This window comes from Hyperolius riggenbachi, chromosome 4 (assembly GCF_040937935.1).
Source record: "Hyperolius riggenbachi isolate aHypRig1 chromosome 4, aHypRig1.pri, whole genome shotgun sequence".
Classification (NCBI taxonomy): domain Eukaryota; kingdom Metazoa; phylum Chordata; class Amphibia; order Anura; family Hyperoliidae; genus Hyperolius; species Hyperolius riggenbachi.
In genome coordinates, this window is record NC_090649.1 from 142,692,720 (window position 1) to 142,712,510 (window position 19,791).

General features: G+C 48.1%; 10 non-coding genes across 10 annotated transcripts; all 10 read right to left on the reverse strand.

Annotated features, from left to right (window-relative positions):
* Window positions 1-1,864: 1,864 nt before the first annotated feature.
* On the reverse strand, window positions 1,865-2,055 carry LOC137505580 (U2 spliceosomal RNA). Its single transcript, XR_011020188.1, has one exon. It is a non-coding gene; the product is annotated as a U2 spliceosomal RNA (small nuclear RNA).
* A 2,603-nt stretch (window positions 2,056-4,658) lies between these two features.
* Window positions 4,659-4,849, reverse strand: LOC137505591 (U2 spliceosomal RNA). Its single transcript, XR_011020199.1, has one exon. It is a non-coding gene; the product is annotated as a U2 spliceosomal RNA (small nuclear RNA).
* Window positions 4,850-6,024: 1,175 nt separating this feature from the next.
* On the reverse strand, window positions 6,025-6,215 carry LOC137505656 (U2 spliceosomal RNA). The gene has a single exon (XR_011020262.1). It is a non-coding gene; the product is annotated as a U2 spliceosomal RNA (small nuclear RNA).
* Window positions 6,216-7,385: 1,170 nt separating this feature from the next.
* Window positions 7,386-7,576, reverse strand: LOC137505564 (U2 spliceosomal RNA). Its single transcript, XR_011020172.1, has one exon. It is a non-coding gene; the product is annotated as a U2 spliceosomal RNA (small nuclear RNA).
* A 2,432-nt stretch (window positions 7,577-10,008) lies between these two features.
* Window positions 10,009-10,199, reverse strand: LOC137505646 (U2 spliceosomal RNA). Its single transcript, XR_011020254.1, has one exon. It is a non-coding gene; the product is annotated as a U2 spliceosomal RNA (small nuclear RNA).
* Window positions 10,200-12,312: 2,113 nt separating this feature from the next.
* Window positions 12,313-12,503, reverse strand: LOC137505582 (U2 spliceosomal RNA). The gene has a single exon (XR_011020190.1). It is a non-coding gene; the product is annotated as a U2 spliceosomal RNA (small nuclear RNA).
* A 1,176-nt stretch (window positions 12,504-13,679) lies between these two features.
* LOC137505593 (U2 spliceosomal RNA) lies at window positions 13,680-13,870 on the reverse strand. The gene has a single exon (XR_011020201.1). It is a non-coding gene; the product is annotated as a U2 spliceosomal RNA (small nuclear RNA).
* Window positions 13,871-15,056: 1,186 nt separating this feature from the next.
* LOC137505516 (U2 spliceosomal RNA) lies at window positions 15,057-15,247 on the reverse strand. Its single transcript, XR_011020126.1, has one exon. It is a non-coding gene; the product is annotated as a U2 spliceosomal RNA (small nuclear RNA).
* A 1,749-nt stretch (window positions 15,248-16,996) lies between these two features.
* Window positions 16,997-17,187, reverse strand: LOC137505648 (U2 spliceosomal RNA). Its single transcript, XR_011020256.1, has one exon. It is a non-coding gene; the product is annotated as a U2 spliceosomal RNA (small nuclear RNA).
* Window positions 17,188-19,299: 2,112 nt separating this feature from the next.
* On the reverse strand, window positions 19,300-19,490 carry LOC137505683 (U2 spliceosomal RNA). The gene has a single exon (XR_011020289.1). It is a non-coding gene; the product is annotated as a U2 spliceosomal RNA (small nuclear RNA).
* Window positions 19,491-19,791: the final 301 nt, after the last annotated feature.

A 19,791-nucleotide genomic window follows, 5' to 3' on the forward strand; every position in this document is an offset into this window, starting at 1 on the left:
TGCCGTGCCTCCACGTCGAAGAGAAAAGTAAAGTAGGCTTCCGGCTCCCTGCATTCTGGCAACACGCTAGGAGAGAGTGTGGAGGGCAGAGGAAGAAGTCAAGTCTCTAGCCTGGCTGGCTGTTTGAGAACACAGTGCATCTTTCTTTCGTTCATCCTCCTTCCTCTTCATATCTCTCTGTCTGTGTGGACGTGCGCGGTGTGCCACAAGAGGGAGACACAGGCCGGGGAGTGGAGAGCCTAAACAGGAGTTGCCTTCCTAGCCTGCTGCACACTCTCACAGCCTGGCACTGAAGCAGGCACCTGAGCAGGTGGTGCTGAGTCATGCAGGAAGCCAACCGATGATGTCACAATGCTCTGAGCCCAGGCAGCTGCTAAGTAAAGGGGCTGCAGCCAGGGCTCTGCCTGCCAGTCCGCTGGAAGCTCTCTGGGGGAAGGATGCAGCTGCTTTTCTTGCAGAGGACAACGTGCAAACGTGAAGGAAAGTGATCCGTTCATGGTTTTTTTGACCTGCAGCAACTGCGCCGCGCAAGTACAATACAGACTAATCAAAATTAAAAATGATTTTTTTTTTCTTTGGTTGTGGGTTTTTTTTTGTGTGTGTTTTTCTGACTTCTTTTCCTGTCTGTTCTCAGGTTCTGATAACCAATGCGAAATACAGAGTCCATGAATAAATGACACAGATGCACAAAAATAGGCACACACAGATTTGAAACAATGTTTTTATTGTGGATTTCACAATGTATCCTGCACCCAACAGTAGCAGCACAGACATAGACCGCACAGCAGGGTGGACAATACACAACACTTGCTACTGGCAAATTCACTTTGCAGAGGGACACTTAATTTCTCCACTACACTTCCCTACACTTAGTTAGTTAGTCAGCTGGGTATTTGAGTAGTTTTGATCTGTTTTTTGACACTAGTTAGAGAGAGTAGTGCACCGGCGTACGTTAAAAAGGGGCGCTGGGAAAAAAGGGCGCCGGGTTTTTAACGATAAGCATGGATAACGTTTAAAAAAATATTGTACTGTTTTTCGTTTAAAATTAATGTTTTTTAAAGTTATAAATCATTAAATAATGTGCATTAAATCGGCAATTGTAAAAACGTTAATCTTTCGTTTAAATAGTGAAACGTATAATAACGTTTAAAAAAAATAATTACTAAGTAACCCTCCCTGTACCTACCCCTAACCCCTAGACCCCCCTGTTGATGCCTAAACCTAAGACCCCCCCTGTTGGTGCCTAAGTAACCCTCCCTGTACCTACCCCTAACCCCTAGACCCCCCTGTTAGTGCCTAAACCTAAGACCCCCTGTTGGTGCCTAAACCTAAGACCCCCCTGTTAGTGCCTAAACCTAAGACCCCCCTGTTGGTGCCTAAACCTAAGACCCCCCTGTTGGTGCCTAAACCTAAGACCCCCTGTTGGTGCCTAAACCTAAGACCCCCCTGTTGGTGCCTAAACCTAAGACCCCCCCTTTTGGTGCCTAAACCTAAGACCCCCTGTTGGTGCCTAAACCTAAGACCCCCCTGTTGGTGCCTAAACCTAAGACCCCCCTGTTGGTTTTTTCGTTTAAAAATAATGTTAAAAAAAAAAATGTACTGTTTTTCGTTTAAAAATAATGTTTGGAAAAAATATTGTACTGTTTTTCGTTTAAAAATAAAATTTAAAAATGTATAAATCATTAAATAATGTGTAATCATGAGAAACAGTAATAAAACATTAAGTCTCCAGGCGCCGCTTTTAAAACGTTATTTTTCTCCGGCGCCCTTTTTTCCTATCGGGCGCCCATTAAACGATATTTATTATAGGAGTGAATGGCGGCGCCCGATTTGTCCACTAGCCTCAGGCGCCCGAATTTACTGTTTCCAGTGCACCGGTCCTGGAGGTACTGCAATACCAGGTCGATGCGCGGAGTGGACAGAGCAAGCTCTTCTTCCATCTCCCTGTTCCAAAAATCCATTTAATATATGGTCCCCAGATAGGGGACGTATCAGATATTAAACTGATAAGAACAGATACTACACTTGATCTTAGCCAAAAGGCCGAGAAGCGATAACCCTAATTACCTTCTAAATGCAGCAGCGGCGAACAGCGCACAACCCAGCACTGCCCCGCACAGCCGGCTAACCCCAGCCAGCTACCAGCTGCCAGGGGGGGGCCCCCTTCCCACTGCCTGTGCAGGCCTGCCGGGCCCCCGGGATGGGCGCACCTGTGCTAAACGCAGACGCACGGGCCAGGCTCAGCTGCCGCCTGATTACATTAGCATGGCCCAGCGCCGGAACAGCCATCACCCCTCCGCTGCCGTGCCTCCACGTCGAAGAGAAAAGTAAAGTAGGCTTCCGGCTCCTGCATTCTGGCAACACGCTAGGAGAGAGTGTGGAGGGCAGAGGAAGAAGTCAAGTCTCTAGCCTGGCTGGCTGTTTGAGAACACAGTGCATCTTTCTTTCGTTCATCCTCCTTCCTCTTCATATTTCTCTGTCTGTGTGGACGTGCGCGGTGTGCCACAAGAGGGAGACACAGGCCGGGGAGTGGAGAGCCTAAACAGGAGTTGCCTTCCTAACCTGCTGCACACTCTCACAGCCTGGCACTGAAGCAGGCACCTGAGCAGGTGGTGCTGAGTCATGCAGGAAGCCAACCGATGATGTCACAATGCTCTGAGCCCAGGCAGCTGCTAAGTAAAGGGGCTGCAGCCAGGGCTCTGCCTGCCAGTCCGCTGGAAGCTCTCTGGGGGAAGGATGCAGCTGCTTTTCTTGCAGAGGACAACGTGCAAACGTGAAGGAAAGTGATCCGTTCATGGTTTTTTTGACCTGCAGCAACTGCGCCGCGCAAGTACAATACAGACTAATCAAAATTAAAAATGATTTTTTTTTTCTTTGGTTGTGAGTTTTTTTTTTGTGTGTTTTTCTGACTACTTTTCCTGTCTGTTCTCAGGTTCTGATAACCAATGCGAAATACAGAGTCCATGAATAAATGACACAGATGCACAAAAATAGGCACACACAGATTTGAAACAATGTTTTTATTGTGGATTTCACAATGTATCCTGCACCCAACAGTAGCAGCACAGACATAGACCGCACAGCAGGGTGGACAATGCGTACGTACAAAAAGGGCGCCTGGACAAAAAGGGCGCGGGGTGTAAACTCTAAATAATAATTAATCATTAATAGGGTTTATAAATATAGTGTGCTATATTTCGTTTACAAATAATGTTTAACAAAATTATAAATCATTAAATAATGTTTATTAAATCGGAAATTGTGAAAACGTTAATCTTCCCTGTTTCAAAAGTTAAACTTATAATTACGTTTATAAAAAAACCAATAATATATGTTTAATTGTTATAATTGTATATTATTGTGAATAACCGTCATTTATGGTTTGTTCTTATAATAAAATCTGAAAATATTGTTTATAAAGATGATATAAATATAACTACGTTCGTAATAAGTGTTGTAATACATTAGTAATTATTAGTAAAATTATACTAAAACTATACCTAAGCCTACTCTTACATAGAACCCTACCTGTACCTATCCCTAACCCCTAGACTCCCCTGTTGGTGCCTAAACCTAAGACCCCCCTATTGGTGCCTAAACCTAAGACCCCCCTGTTGGTGCCTAAACCTAAGACCCCCCTGTTGGTGCCTAAACCTAAGACCCCCCTGTTGGTGCCTAAACCTAAGACCCCCCCTGTTGGTGCCTAAGTAACCCTCCCTGTACCTACCCCTAACCCCTAGACCCCCCTCTTGGTGCCTAAACCTAAGACCCCCCTGTTGGTGCCTAAACCTAAGACCCCCCTGTTGGTGCCTAAGTAACCCTCCCTGTACCTACCCCTAACCCCTAGACCCCCCTCTTGGTGCCTAAACCTAAGACCCCCCTGTTGGTGCCTAAACCTAAGACCCCCCTGTTAATGCCTAAACCTAAGACCCCCCTGTTGGTGCCTAAACCTAAGACCCCCCTGTTGGTGCCTAAACCTAAGACCCCCCCTGTTGTTGCCTAAGTACCCCTCCCTGTACCTACCCCTAACCCCTAGACCCCCCTATTGGTGCCTAAACCTAAGACCCCCCTGTTGGTGCCTAAACCTAAGACCCCCCTTTATTATGTGGATAATAATGTTTTACTAATTGTGGATTCAAAAAATATTTTGCAATTTATGTTACGTACTGATCGCTTTATTTTGTGAATAATAATGTTTTACAAACAGTAAGGGATAAAACTTTAAATAATGTTTTAATTATTTAAATAAGATAAATATGTTTAGTATTTTCATAAACGTTATTCGGCACGGGTGCATTTTATAAACGTAAATCACCACAAGTTCAGTTATAAATCATTAAACATCGCCGGGCGCCGTTTGTAAACTTTATTTAGCTCCTGGCGCCGTTTATAAACTTTATTTAGCTCCGGCGCCCTTTTTTCCTACTCGGCGCCCATTAAACTCTATTTATTATGGGAGTGAATGGCGGCGCCCTTTTTGTCCACTAGCGGCATGCGCCCTTTTTTCCCAGCTCCGTGGACAATACACAACACTTGCTACTGGCAAATTCACTTTGCAGAGGGACACTTAATTTCTCCACTACACTTCCCTACACTTAGTTAGTTAGTCAGCTGGGTATTTGAGTAGTTTTGATCTGTTTTTTGACACTAGTTAGAGAGAGTAGTGCACCGGTCCTGGAGGTACTGCAATACCAGGTCGATGCGCGGAGTGGACAGAGCAAGCTCTTCTTCCATCTCCCTGTTCCAAAAATCCATTTAATATATGGTCCCCAGATAGGGGACGTATCAGATATTAAACTGATAAGAACAGATACTACACTTGATCTTAGCCAAAGGGCCGAGAAGCGATAACCCTAATTACCTTCTAAATGCAGCAGCGGCGAACAGCGCACAACCCAGCACTGCCCCGCACAGCCGGCTAACCCCGGCCAGCTACCAGCTGCCAGGGCCCCCTTCCCACTGCCTGTGCAGGCCTGCCGGGCCCCCGGGATGGGCGCACCTGTGCTAAACGCAGACGCACGGGCCAGGCTCAGTTGCCGCCTGATTACATTAGCATGGCCCCGCCCAGCGCCGGAACAGCCATCACCCCTCCGCTGCCGTGCCTCCACGTCGAAGAGAAAAGCAAAGTAGGCTTCCGGCTCCCTGCATTCTGGCAACACGCTAGGAGAGAGTGTGGAGGGCTGAGGAAGAAGTCAAGTCTCTAGCCTGGCTGGCTGTTTGAGAACACAGTGCATCTTTCTTTCGTTCATCCTCCTTCCTCTTCATATCTCTCTGTCTGTGTGGACGTGCGCGGTGTGCCACAAGAGGGAGACACAGGCCGGGGAGTGGAGAGCCTAAACAGGAGTTGCCTTCCTAGCCTGCTGCACACTCTCACAGCCTGGCACTGAAGCAGGCACCTGAGCAGGTGGTGCTGAGTCATGCAGGAAGCCAACCGATGATGTCACAATGCTCTGAGCCCAGGCAGCTGCTAAGTAAAGGGGCTGCAGCCAGGGCTCTGCCTGCCAGTCCGCTGGAAGCTCTCTGGGGGAAGGATGCAGCTGCTTTTCTTGCAGAGGACAACGTGCAAACGTGAAGGAAAGTGATCCGTTCATGGTTTTTTTTACCTGCAGCAACTGCGCCGCGCAAGTACAATACAGACTAATCAAAATTAAAAATGATTTTTTTTTCTTTGGTTGTGGGTTTTTTTTTTGTGTGTTTTTCTGACTACTTTTCCTGTCTGTTCTCAGGTTCTGATAACCAATGCGAAATACAGAGTCCATGAATAAATGACACAGATGCACAAAAATAGGCACACACAGATTTGAAACAATGTTTTTATTGTGGATTTCACAATGTATCTTGCACCCAACAGTAGCAGCACAGACATAGACCGCACAGCAGGGTGGACAATACACAACACTTGCTACTGGCAAATTCACTTTGCAGAGGGACACTTAATTTCTCCACTACACTTCCCTACACTTAGTTAGTTAGTCAGCTGGGTATTTGAGTAGTTTTGATCTGTTTTTTGACACTAGTTAGAGAGAGTAGTGCACCGGTCCTGGAGGTACTGCAATACCAGGTCGATGCGCGGAGTGGACAGAGCAAGCTCTTCTTCCATCTCCCTGTTCCAAAAATCCATTTAATATATGGTCCCCAGATAGGGGACGTATCAGATATTAAACTGATAACAACAGATACTACACTTGATCTTAGCCAAAAGGCCGAGAAGCGATAACCCTAATTACCTTCTAAATGCAGCAGCGGCGAACAGCGCACAACCCAGCACTGCCCCGCACAGCCGGCTAACCCCGGCCAGCTGCCAGGGGGGGCCCTTCCCACTGCCTGTGCAGGCCTGCCGGGCCCCCGGGATGGGCGCACCTGTGCTAAACGCAGACGCACGGGCCAGGCTCAGCTGCCGCCTGATCACATTAGCATGGCCCCGCCCAGCGCCACAACAGCCATCACCCCTCCGCTGCCGTGCCTCCACGTCGAAGAGAAAAGTAAAGTAGGCTTCCGGCTCCCTGCATTCTGGCAACACGCTAGGAGAGAGTGTGGAGGGCAGAGGAAGAAGTCAAGTCTCTAGCCTGGCTGGCTGTTTGAGAACACAGTGCATCTTTCTTTCGTTCATCCTCCTTCCTCTTCATATCTCTCTGTCTGTGTGGACGTGCGCGGTGTGCCACAAGAGGGAGACACAGGCCGGGGAGTGGAGAGCCTAAACAGGAGTTGCCTTCCTAGCGTGCTGCACACTCTCACAGCCTGGCACTGAAGCAGGCACCTGAGCAGGTGGTGCTGAGTCATGCAGGAAGCCAACCGATGATGTCACAATGCTCTGAGCCCAGGCAGCTGCTAAGTAAAGGGGCTGCAGCCAGGGCTCTGCCTGCCAGTCCGCTGGAAGCTCTCTGGGGGAAGGATGCAGCTGCTTTTCTTGCAGAGGACAACGTGCAAACGTGAAGGAAAGTGATCCGTTCATGGTTTTTTTGACCTGCAGCAACTGCGCCGCGCAAGTACAATACAGACTAATCAAAATTAAAAATGATTTTTTTTTCTTTGGTTGTGGGTTTTTTTTTTGTGTGTTTTTCTGACTTCTTTTCCTGTCTGTTCTCAGGTTCTGATAACCAATGCGAAATACAGAGTCCATGAATAAATGACACAGATGCACAAAAATAGGCACACACAGATTTGAAACAATGTTTTTATTGTGGATTTCACAATGTATCCTGCACCCAACAGTAGCCGCACAGACATAGACCGCACAGCAGGGTGGACAATACACAACACTTGCTACTGGCAAATTCACTTTGCAGAGGGACACTTAATTTCTCCACTACACTTCCCTACACTTAGTTAGTTAGTCAGCTGGGTATTTGAGTCGTTTTGATCTGTTTTTTGACACTAGTTAGAGAGAGTAGTGCACCGGTCCTGGAGGTACTGCAATACCAGGTCGATGCGCGGAGTGGACAGAGCAAGCTCTTCTTCCATCTCCCTGTTCCAAAAATCCATTTAATATATGGTCCCCAGATAGGGGACGTATCAGATATTAAACTGATAAGAACAGATACTACACTTGATCTTAGCCAAAAGGCCGAGAAACGATAACCCTAATTACAGGGGCGTAGCAATAGGGGGTGCAGAGGTAGCGACCGCATCGGGGCCCTTGGGCCAGAGGGGCCCCAAAGGGCTCTCCCTCAACTACATTATTAGCTCTCTATTGGTCCTGTGCTCATAATAATCACTTCTATAGATGCTGTGAATAGTGGTAATCACTAACACACTGTTCCCCATCCCCTTCTTGCACCTCTGACACTGTAGTTGCCACTGGCAGGTTTTGGTGCGCCGTATCAATTGTTATGTTTAGAGTGCTTGGGGGGCCCCATTGTAGAACTTGCATCGGGGCCCACAGCTCCTTAGCTACGCCACTGCCTAATTACCTTCTAAATGCAGCAGCGGCGAACAGCGCACAACCCAGCACTGCCCCGCACAGCCGGCTAACCCCGGCCAGCTACCAGCTGCCAGGGGGGGGGCCCCCTTCCCACTGCCTGTGCAGGCCTGCCGGGCCCCCGGGATGGGCGCACCTGTGCAACACGCAGACGCACGGGCCAGGCTCAGCTGCCGCCTGATCATATTAGCATGGCCCCGCCCAGCGCCGGAACAGCCATCACCCCTCCGCTGCCGTGCCTCCACGTCGAAGAGAAAAGTAAAGTAGGCTTCCGGCTCCCTGCATTCTGGCAACACGCTAGGAGAGAGTGTGGAGGGCAGAGGAAGAAGTCAAGTCTCTAGCCTGGCTGGCTGTTTGAGAACACAGTGCATCTTTCTTTCGTTCATCCTCCTTCCTCTTCATATCTCTCTGTCTGTGTGGACGTGCGCGGTGTGCCACAAGAGGGAGACACAGGCCGGGGAGTGGAGAGCCTAAACAGGAGTTGCCTTCCTAGCCTGCTGCACACTCTCACAGCCTGGCACTGAAGCAGGCACCTGAGCAGGTGGTGCTGAGTCATGCAGGAAGCCAACCGATGATGTCACAATGCTCTGAGCCCAGGCAGCTGCTAAGTAAAGGGGCTGCAGCCAGGGCTCTGCCTGCCAGTCCGCTGGAAGCTCTCTGGGGGAAGGATGCAGCTGCTTTTCTTGCAGAGGACAACGTGCAAACGTGAAGGAAAGTGATCCGTTCATGGTTTTTTTGACCTGCAGCAACTGCGCCGCGCAAGTACAATACAGACTAATCAAAATTAAAAATGATTTTTTTTTCTTTGGTTGTGGGGTTTTTTTTTGTGTGTTTTTCTGACTTCTTTTCCTGTCTGTTCTCAGGTTCTGATAACCAATGCGAAATACAGAGTCCATGAATAAATGACACAGATGCACAAAAATAGGCACACACAGATTTGAAACAATGTTTTTATTGTGGATTTCACAATGTATCCTGCACCCAACAGTAGCAGCACAGACATAGACCGCACAGCAGGGTGGACAATACACAACACTTGCTACTGGCAAATTCACTTTGCAGAGGGACACTTAATTTCTCCACTACACTTCCCTACACTTAGTTAGTTAGTCAGCTGGGTATTTGAGTAGTTTTGATCTGTTTTTTGACACTAGTTAGAGAGAGTAGTGCACCGGCGTACGTTAAAAAGGGGCGCTGGGAAAAAAGGGCGCCGGGTTTTTAACGATAAGCATGGATAACGTTTAAAAAAATATTGTACTGTTTTTCGTTTAAAATTAATGTTTTTTAAAGTTATAAATCATTAAAAAATGTGCATTAAATCGGCAATTGTAAAAACGTTAATCTTTCGTTTAAATAGTGAAACGTATAATAACGTTTAAAAAAAATAATTACTAAGTAACCCTCCCTGTACCTACCCCTAACCCCTAGACCCCCCTGTTGATGCCTAAACCTAAGACCCCCCCTGTTGGTGCCTAAGTAACCCTCCCTGTACCTACCCCTAACCCCTAGACCCCCCTGTTAGTGCCTAAACCTAAGACCCCCTGTTGGTGCCTAAACCTAAGACCCCCCTGTTAGTGCCTAAACCTAAGACCCCCCTGTTGGTGCCTAAACCTAAGACCCCCCTGTTGGTGCCTAAACCTAAGACCCCCTGTTAGTGCCTAAACCTAAGACCCCCCTGTTGGTGCCTAAACCTAAGACCCCCCCTTTTGGTGCCTAAACCTAAGACCCCCTGTTGGTGCCTAAACCTAAGACCCCCCTGTTGGTGCCTAAACCTAAGACCCCCCTGTTGGTTTTTTCGTTTAAAAATAATGTTAAAAAAAATGTACTGTTTTTCGTTTAAAAATAATGTTTGGAAAAAATATTGTACTGTTTTTCGTTTAAAAATAAAATTTAAAAATGTATAAATCATTAAATAATGTGTAATCATGAGAAACAGTAATAAAACATTAAGTCTCCAGGCGCCGCTTTTAAAACGTTATTTTTCTCCGGCGCCCTTTTTTCCTATCGGGCGCCCATTAAACGATATTTATTATAGGAGTGAATGGCGGCGCCCGATTTGTCCACTAGCCTCAGGCGCCCGAATTTACTGTTTCCAGTGCACCGGTCCTGGAGGTACTGCAATACCAGGTCGATGCGCGGAGTGGACAGAGCAAGCTCTTCTTCCATCTCCCTGTTCCAAAAATCCATTTAATATATGGTCCCCAGATAGGGGACGTATCAGATATTAAACTGATAAGAACAGATACTACACTTGATCTTAGCCAACAGGCCGAGAAGCGATAACCCTAATTACCTTCTAAATGCAGCAGCGGCGAACAGCGCACAACCCAGCACTGCCCCGCACAGCCGGCTAACCCCAGCCAGCTACCAGCTGCCAGGGGGGGGCCCCCTTCCCACTGCCTGTGCAGGCCTGCCGGGCCCCCGGGATGGGCGCACCTGTGCTACACGCAGACGCACGGGCCAGGCTCAGCTGCCGCCTGATCACATTAGCATGGCCCCGCCCAGCGCCGGAACAGCCATCACCCCTCCGCTGCCGTGCCTCCACGTCGAAGAGAAAAGTAAAGTAGGCTTCCGGCTCCCTGCATTCTGGCAACACGCTAGGAGAGAGTGTGGAGGGCAGAGGAAGAAGTCAAGTCTCTAGCCTGGCTGGCTGTTTGAGAACACAGTGCATCTTTCTTTCGTTCATCCTCCTTCCTCTTCATATCTCTCTGTCTGTGTGGACGTGCGCGGTGTGCCACAAGAGGGAGACACAGGCCGGGGAGTGGAGAGCCTAAACAGGAGTTGCCTTCCTAGCCTGCTGCACACTCTCACAGCCTGGCACTGAAGCAGGCACCTGAGCAGGTGGTGCTGAGTCATGCAGGAAGCCAACCGATGATGTCACAATGCTCTGAGCCCAGGCAGCTGCTAAGTAAAGGGGCTGCAGCCAGGGCTCTGCCTGCCAGTCCGCTGGAAGCTCTCTGGGGGAAGGATGCAGCTGCTTTTCTTGCAGAGGACAACGTGCAAACGTGAAGGAAAGTGATCCGTTCATGGTTTTTTTGACCTGCAGCAACTGCGCCGCGCAAGTACAATACAGACTAATCAAAATTAAAAATGATTTTTTTTTCTTTGGTTGTGGGTTTTTTTTGTGTGTGTTTTTCTGACTTCTTTTCCTGTCTGTTCTCAGGTTCTGATAACCAATGCGAAATACAGAGTCCATGAATAAATGACACAGATGCACAAAAATAGGCACACACAGATTTGAAACAATGTTTTTATTGTGGATTTCACAATGTATCCTGCACCCAACAGTAGCAGCACAGACATAGACCGCACAGCAGGGTTGACAATACACAACACTTGCTACTGGCAAATTCACTTTGCAGAGGGACACTTAATTTCTCCACTACACTTCCCTACACTTAGTTAGTTAGTCAGCTGGGTATTTGAGTAGTTTTGATCTGTTTTTTGACACTAGTTAGAGAGAGTAGTGCACCGGCGTACGTTAAAAAGGGGCGCTGGGAAAAAAGGGCGCCGGGTTTTTAACGATAAGCATGGATAACGTTTAAAAAAATATTGTACTGTTTTTCGTTTAAAATTAATGTTTTTTAAAGTTATAAATCATTAAATAATGTGCATTAAATCGGCAATTGTAAAAACGTTAATCTTTCGTTTAAATAGTGAAACGTATAATAACGTTTAAAAAAAATAATTACTAAGTAACCCTCCCTGTACCTACCCCTAACCCCTAGACCCCCCTGTTGATGCCTAAACCTAAGACCCCCCCTGTTGGTGCCTAAGTAACCCTCCCTGTACCTACCCCTAACCCCTAGACCCCCCTGTTAGTGCCTAAACCTAAGACCCCCTGTTGGTGCCTAAACCTAAGACCCCCCTGTTAGTGCCTAAACCTAAGACCCTCCTGTTGGTGCCTAAACCTAAGACCCCCCTGTTGGTGCCTAAACCTAAGACCCCCTGTTGGTGCCTAAACCTAAGACCCCCCTGTTGGTGCCTAAACCTAAGACCCCCCCTTTTGGTGCCTAAACCTAAGACCCCCTGTTGGTGCCTAAACCTAAGACCCCCCTGTTGGTGCCTAAACCTAAGACCCCCCTGTTGGTTTTTTCGTTTAAAAATAATGTTAAAAAAAAAAAATGTACTGTTTTTCGTTTAAAAATAATGTTTGGAAAAAATATTGTACTGTTTTTCGTTTAAAAATAAAATTTAAAAATGTATAAATCATTAAATAATGTGTAATCATGAGAAACAGTAATAAAACATTAAGTCTCCAGGCGCCGCTTTTAAAACGTTATTTTTCTCCGGCGCCCTTTTTTCCTATCGGGCGCCCATTAAACGATATTTATTATAGGAGTGAATGGCGGCGCCCGATTTGTCCACTAGCCTCAGGCGCCCGAATTTACTGTTTCCAGTGCACCGGTCCTGGAGGTACTGCAATACCAGGTCGATGCGCGGAGTGGACAGAGCAAGCTCTTCTTCCATCTCCCTGTTCCAAAAATCCATTTAATATATGGTCCCCAGATAGGGGACGTATCAGATATTAAACTGATAAGAACAGATACTACACTTGATCTTAGCCAAAAGGCCGAGAAGCGATAACCCTAATTACCTTCTAAATGCAGCAGCGGCGAACAGCGCACAACCCAGCACTGCCCCGCACAGCCGGCTAACCCCAGCCAGCTACCAGCTGCCAGGGGGGGGCCCCCTTCCCACTGCCTGTGCAGGCCTGCCGGGCCCCCGGGATGGGCGCACCTGTGCTAAACGCAGACGCACGGGCCAGGCTCAGCTGCCGCCTGATTACATTAGCATGGCCCAGCGCCGGAACAACCATCACCCCTCCGCTGCCGTGCCTCCACGTCGAAGAGAAAAGTAAAGTAGGCTTCCGGCTCCCTGCATTCTGGCAACACGCTAGGAGAGAGTGTGGAGGGCAGAGGAAGAAGTCAAGTCTCTAGCCTGGCTGGCTGTTTGAGAACACAGTGCATCTTTCTTTCGTTCATCCTCCTTCCTCTTCATATTTCTCTATCTGTGTGGACGTGCGCGGTGTGCCACAAGAGGGAGACACAGGCCGGGGAGTGGAGAGCCTAAACAGGAGTTGCCTTCCTAACCTGCTGCACACTCTCACAGCCTGGCACTGAAGCAGGCACCTGAGCAGGTGGTGCTGAGTCATGCAGGAAGCCAACCGATGATGTCACAATGCTCTGAGCCCAGGCAGCTGCTAAGTAAAGGGGCTGCAGCCAGGGCTCTGCCTGCCAGTCCGCTGGAAGCTCTCTGGGGGAAGGATGCAGCTGCTTTTCTTGCAGAGGACAACGTGCAAACGTGAAGGAAAGTGATCCGTTCATGGTTTTTTTGACCTGCAGCAACTGCGCCGCGCAAGTACAATACAGACTAATCAAAATTAAAAATGATTTTTTTTTTCTTTGGTTGTGAGTTTTTTTTTTGTGTGTTCTTCTGACTACTTTTCCTGTCTGTTCTCAGGTTCTGATAACCAATGCGAAATACAGAGTCCATGAATAAATGACACAGATGCACAAAAATAGGCACACACAGATTTGAAACAATGTTTTTATTGTGGATTTCACAATGTATCCTGCACCCAACAGTAGCAGCACAGACATAGACCGCACAGCAGGGTGGACAATACACAACACTTGCTACTGGCAAATTCACTTTGCAGAGGGACACTTAATTTCTCCACTACACTTCCCTACACTTAGTTAGTTAGTCAGCTGGGTATTTGAGTAGTTTTGATCTGTTTTTTGACACTAGTTAGAGAGAGTAGTGCACCGGTCCTGGAGGTACTGCAATACCAGGTCGATGCGCGGAGTGGACAGAGCAAGCTCTTCTTCCATCTCCCTGTTCCAAAAATCCATTTAATATATGGTCCCCAGATAGGGGACGTATCAGATATTAAACTGATAAGAACAGATACTACACTTGATCTTAGCCAAAGGGCCGAGAAGCGATAACCCTAATTACCTTCTAAATGCAGCAGCGGCGAACAGCGCACAACCCAGCACTGCCCCGCACAGCCGGCTAACCCCGGCCAGCTACCAGCTGCCAGGGGGGGGGGGGGGCCCCTTTCCACTGCCTGTGCAGGCCTGCCGGGCCCCCGGGATGGGCGCACCTGTGCTAAACGCAGACGCACGGGCCAGGCTCAGCTGCCGCCTGATCACATTAGCATGGCCCCGCCCAGCGCCGGAACAGCCATCACCCCTCCGCTGCCGTGCCTCCACGTCGAAGAGAAAAGTAAAGTAGGCTTCCGGCTCCCTGCATTCTGGCAACACGCTAGGAGAGAGTGTGGAGGGCAGAGGAAGAAGTCAAGTCTCTAGCCTGGCTGGCTGTTTGAGAACACAGTGCATCTTTCTTTCGTTCATCCTCCTTCCTCTTCATATCTCTCTGTCTGTGTGGACGTGCGCGGTGTGCCACAAGAGGGAGACACAGGCCGGGGAGTGGAGAGCCTAAACAGGAGTTGCCTTCCTAGCGTGCTGCACACTCTCACAGCCTGGCACTGAAGCAGGCACCTGAGCAGGTGGTGCTGAGTCATGCAGGAAGCCAACCGATGATGTCACAATGCTCTGAGCCCAGGCAGCTGCTAAGTAAAGGGGCTGCAGCCAGGGCTCTGCCTGCCAGTCCGCTGGAAGCTCTCTGGGGGAAGGATGCAGCTGCTTTTCTTGCAGAGGACAACGTGCAAACGTGAAGGAAAGTGATCCGTTCATGGTTTTTTTTGACCTGCAGCAACTGCGCCGCGCAAGTACAATACAGACTAATCAAAATTGAAAATGATTTTTTTTTCTTTGGTTGTGGGTTTTTTTTTTGTGTGTTTTTCTGACTTCTTTTCCTGTCTGTTCTCAGGTTCTGATAACCAATGCGAAATACAGAGTCCATGAATAAATGACACAGATGCACAAAAATAGGCACACACAGATTTGAAACAATGTTTTTATTGTGGATTTCACAATGTATCCTGCACCCAACAGTAGCCGCACAGACATAGACCACACAGCAGGGTGGACAATACACAACACTTGCTACTGGCAAATTCACTTTGCAGAGGGACACTTAATTTCTCCACTACACTTCCCTACACTTAGTTAGTTAGTCAGCTGGGAATTTGAGTAGTTTTGATCTGTTTTTTGACACTAGTTAGAGAGAGTAGTGCACCGGTCCTGGAGGTACTGCAATACCAGGTCGATGCGCGGAGTGGACAGAGCAAGCTCTTCTTCCATCTCCCTGTTCCAAAAATCCATTTAATATATGGTCCCCAGATAGGGGACGTATCAGATATTAAACTGATAAGAACAGATACTACACTTGATCTTAGCCAAAAGGCCGAGAAGCGATAACCCTAATTACAGGGGCGTAGCAATAGGGGGTGCAGAGGTAGCGACCGCATCGGGGCCCTTGGGCCAGAGGGGCCCCAAAGGGCTCTCCCTCAACTACATTATTAGCTCTCTATTGGTCCTGTGCTCATAATAATCACTTCTATAGATGCTGTGAATAGTGGTAATCACTAACACACTGTTCCCCATCCCCTTCTTGCACCTCTGACACTGTAGTTGCCACTGGCAGGTTTTGGTGCGCCGTATCAATTGTTATGTTTAGAGTGCTTGGGGGGCCCCATTGTAGAACTTGCATCGGAGCCCACAGCTCCTTAGCTACGCCACTGCCTAATTACCTTCTGAATGCAGCAGCGGCGAACAGCGCACAACCCAGCACTGCCCCGCACAGCCGGCTAACCCCGGCCAGCTACCAGCTGCCAGGGGGGGGGGCCCCTTCCCACTGCCTGTGCAGGCCTGCCGGGCCCCCGGGATGGGCGCACCTGTGCTACACGCAGACGCACGGGCCAGGCTCAGCTGCCGCCTGATCACATTAGCATGGCCCCGCCCAGAGTCCATGAATAAATGACACAGATGCACAAAAATAGGCACACACAGATTTGAAACAATGTTTTTATTGTGGATTTCACAATGTATCCTGCACCCAACAGTAGCAGCACAGACATAGACCGCACAGCAGGGTGGACAATACACAACACTTGCTACTGGCAAATTCACTTTGCAGAGGGACACTTAATTTCTCCACTACACTTCCCTACACTTAGTTAGTTAGTCAGCTGGGTATTTGAGTAGTTTTGATCTGTTTTTTGACACTAGTTAGAGAGAGTAGTGCACCGGCGTACGTTAAAAAGGGGCGCTGGGAAAAAAGGGCGCCGGGTTTTTAACGATAAGCATGGATAACGTTTAAAAAAATATTGTACTGTTTTTCGTTTAAAATTAATGTTTTTTAAAGTTATAAATCATTAAATAATGTGCATTAAATCGGCAATTGTAAAAACGTTAATCTTTCGTTTAAATAGTGAAACGTATAATAACGTTTAAAAAAAATAATTACTAAGTAACCCTCCCTGTACCTACCCCTAACCCCTAGACCCCCCTGTTGATGCCTAAACCTAAGACCCCCCCTGTTGGTGCCTAAGTAACCCTCCCTGTACCTACCCCTAACCCCTAGACCCCCCTGTTAGTGCCTAAACCTAAGACCCCCTGTTGGTGCCTAAACCTAAGACCCCCCTGTTAGTGCCTAAACCTAAGACCCCCCTGTTGGTGCCTAAACCTAAGACCCCCCTGTTGGTGCCTAAACCTAAGACCCCCTGTTAGTGCCTAAACCTAAGACCCCCCCTGTTGGTGCCTAAACCTAAGACCCCCCCTTTTGGTGCCTAAACCTAAGACCCCCTGTTGGTGCCTAAACCTAAGACCCCCCTGTTGGTGCCTAAACCTAAGACCCCCCTGTTGGTTTTTTCGTTTAAAAATAATGTTAAAAAAAATGTACTGTTTTTCGTTTAAAAATAATGTTTGGAAAAAATATTGTACTGTTTTTCGTTTAAAAATAAAATTTAAAAATGTATAAATCATTAAATAATGTGTAATCATGAGAAACAGTAATAAAACATTAAGTCTCCAGGCGCCGCTTTTAAAACGTTATTTTTCTCCGGCGCCCTTTTTTCCTATCGGGCGCCCATTAAACGATATTTATTATAGGAGTGAATGGCGGCGCCCGATTTGTCCACTAGCCTCAGGCGCCCGAATTTACTGTTTCCAGTGCACCGGTCCTGGAGGTACTGCAATACCAGGTCGATGCGCGGAGTGGACAGAGCAAGCTCTTCTTCCATCTCCCTGTTCCAAAAATCCATTTAATATATGGTCCCCAGATAGGGGACGTATCAGATATTAAACTGATAAGAACAGATACTACACTTGATCTTAGCCAACAGGCCGAGAAGCGATAACCCTAATTACCTTCTAAATGCAGCAGCGGCGAACAGCGCACAACCCAGCACTGCCCCGCACAGCCGGCTAACCCCAGCCAGCTACCAGCTGCCAGGGGGGGGGCCCCCTTCCCACTGCCTGTGCAGGCCTGCCGGGCCCCCGGGATGGGCGCACCTGTGCTACACGCAGACGCACGGGCCAGGCTCAGCTGCCGCCTGATCACATTAGCATGGCCCCGCCCAGCGCCGGAACAGCCATCACCCCTCCGCTGCCGTGCCTCCACGTCGAAGAGAAAAGTAAAGTAGGCTTCCGGCTCCCTGCATTCTGGCAACACGCTAGGAGAGAGTGTGGAGGGCAGAGGAAGAAGTCAAGTCTCTAGCCTGGCTGGCTGTTTGAGAACACAGTGCATCTTTCTTTCGTTCATCCTCCTTCCTCTTCATATCTCTCTGTCTGTGTGGACGTGCGCGGTGTGCCACAAGAGGGAGACACAGGCCGGGGAGTGGAGAGCCTAAACAGGAGTTGCCTTCCTAGCCTGCTGCACACTCTCACAGCCTGGCACTGAAGCAGGCACCTGAGCAGGTGGTGCTGAGTCATGCAGGAAGCCAACCGATGATGTCACAATGCTCTGAGCCCAGGCAGCTGCTAAGTAAAGGGGCTGCAGCCAGGGCTCTGCCTGCCAGTCCGCTGGAAGCTCTCTGGGGGAAGGATGCAGCTGCTTTTCTTGCAGAGGACAACGTGCAAACGTGAAGGAAAGTGATCCGTTCATGGTTTTTTTGACCTGCAGCAACTGCGCCGCGCAAGTACAATACAGACTAATCAAAATTAAAAATGATTTTTTTTTCTTTGGTTGTGGGTTTTTTTTTTGTGTGTTTTTCTGACTTCTTTTCCTGTCTGTTCTCAGGTTCTGATAACCAATGCGAAATACAGAGTCCATGAATAAATGACACAGATGCACAAAAATAGGCACACACAGATTTGAAACACTGTTTTTATTGTGGATTTCACAATGTATCCTGCACCCAACAGTAGCAGCACAGACATAGACCGCACAGCAGGGTGGACAATACACAACACTTGCTACTGGCAAATTCACTTTGCAGAGGGACACTTAATTTCTCCACTACACTTCCCTACACTTAGTTAGTTAGTCAGCTGGGTATTTGAGTAGTTTTGATCTGTTTTTTGACACTAGTTAGAGAGAGTAGTGCACCGGCGTACGTTAAAAAGGGGCGCTGGGAAAAAAGGGCGCCGGGTTTTTAACGATAAGCATGGATAACGTTTAAAAAAATATTGTACTGTTTTTCGTTTAAAATTAATGTTTTTTAAAGTTATAAATCATTAAATAATGTGCATTAAATCGGCAATTGTAAAAACGTTAATCTTTCGTTTAAATAGTGAAACGTATAATAACGTTTAAAAAAAATAATTACTAAGTAACCCTCCCTGTACCTACCCCTAACCCCTAGACCCCCCTGTTGATGCCTAAACCTAAGACCCCCCCTGTTGGTGCCTAAGTAACCCTCCCTGTACCTACCCCTAACCCCTAGACCCCCCTGTTAGTGCCTAAACCTAAGACCCCCTGTTGGTGCCTAAACCTAAGACCCCCCTGTTAGTGCCTAAACCTAAGACCCTCCTGTTGGTGCCTAAACCTAAGACCCCCCTGTTGGTGCCTAAACCTAAGACCCCCTGTTGGTGCCTAAACCTAAGACCCCCCTGTTGGTGCCTAAACCTAAGACCCCCCCTTTTGGTGCCTAAACCTAAGACCCCCTGTTGGTGCCTAAACCTAAGACCCCCCTGTTGGTGCCTAAACCTAAGACCCCCCTGTTGGTTTTTTCGTTTAAAAATAATGTTAAAAAAAAAATGTACTGTTTTTCGTTTAAAAATAATGTTTGGAAAAAATATTGTACTGTTTTTCGTTTAAAAATAAAATTTAAAAATGTATAAATCATTAAATAATGTGTAATCATGAGAAACAGTAATAAAACATTAAGTCTCCAGGCGCCGCTTTTAAAACGTTATTTTTCTCCGGCGCCCTTTTTTCCTATCGGGCGCCCATTAAACGATATTTATTATAGGAGTGAATGGCGGCGCCCGATTTGTCCACTAGCCTCAGGCGCCCGAATTTACTGTTTCCAGTGCCCTGGTCCTGGAGGTACTGCAATACCAGGTCGATGCGCGGAGTGGACAGAGCAAGCTCTTCTTCCATCTCCCTGTTCCAAAAATCCATTTAATATATGGTCCCCAGATAGGGGACGTATCAGATATTAAACTGATAAGAACAGATACTACACTTGATCTTAGCCAAAAGGCCGAGAAGCGATAACCCTAATTACCTTCTAAATGCAGCAGCGGCGAACAGCGCACAACCCAGCACTGCCCCGCACAGCCGGCTAACCCCAGCCAGCTACCAGCTGCCAGGGGGGGGCCCCCTTCCCACTGCCTGTGCAGGCCTGCCGGGCCCCCGGGATGGGCGCACCTGTGCTAAACGCAGACGCACGGGCCAGGCTCAGCTGCCGCCTGATTACATTAGCATGGCCCAGCGCCGGAACAACCATCACCCCTCCGCTGCCGTGCCTCCACGTCGAAGAGAAAAGTAAAGTAGGCTTCCGGCTCCCTGCATTC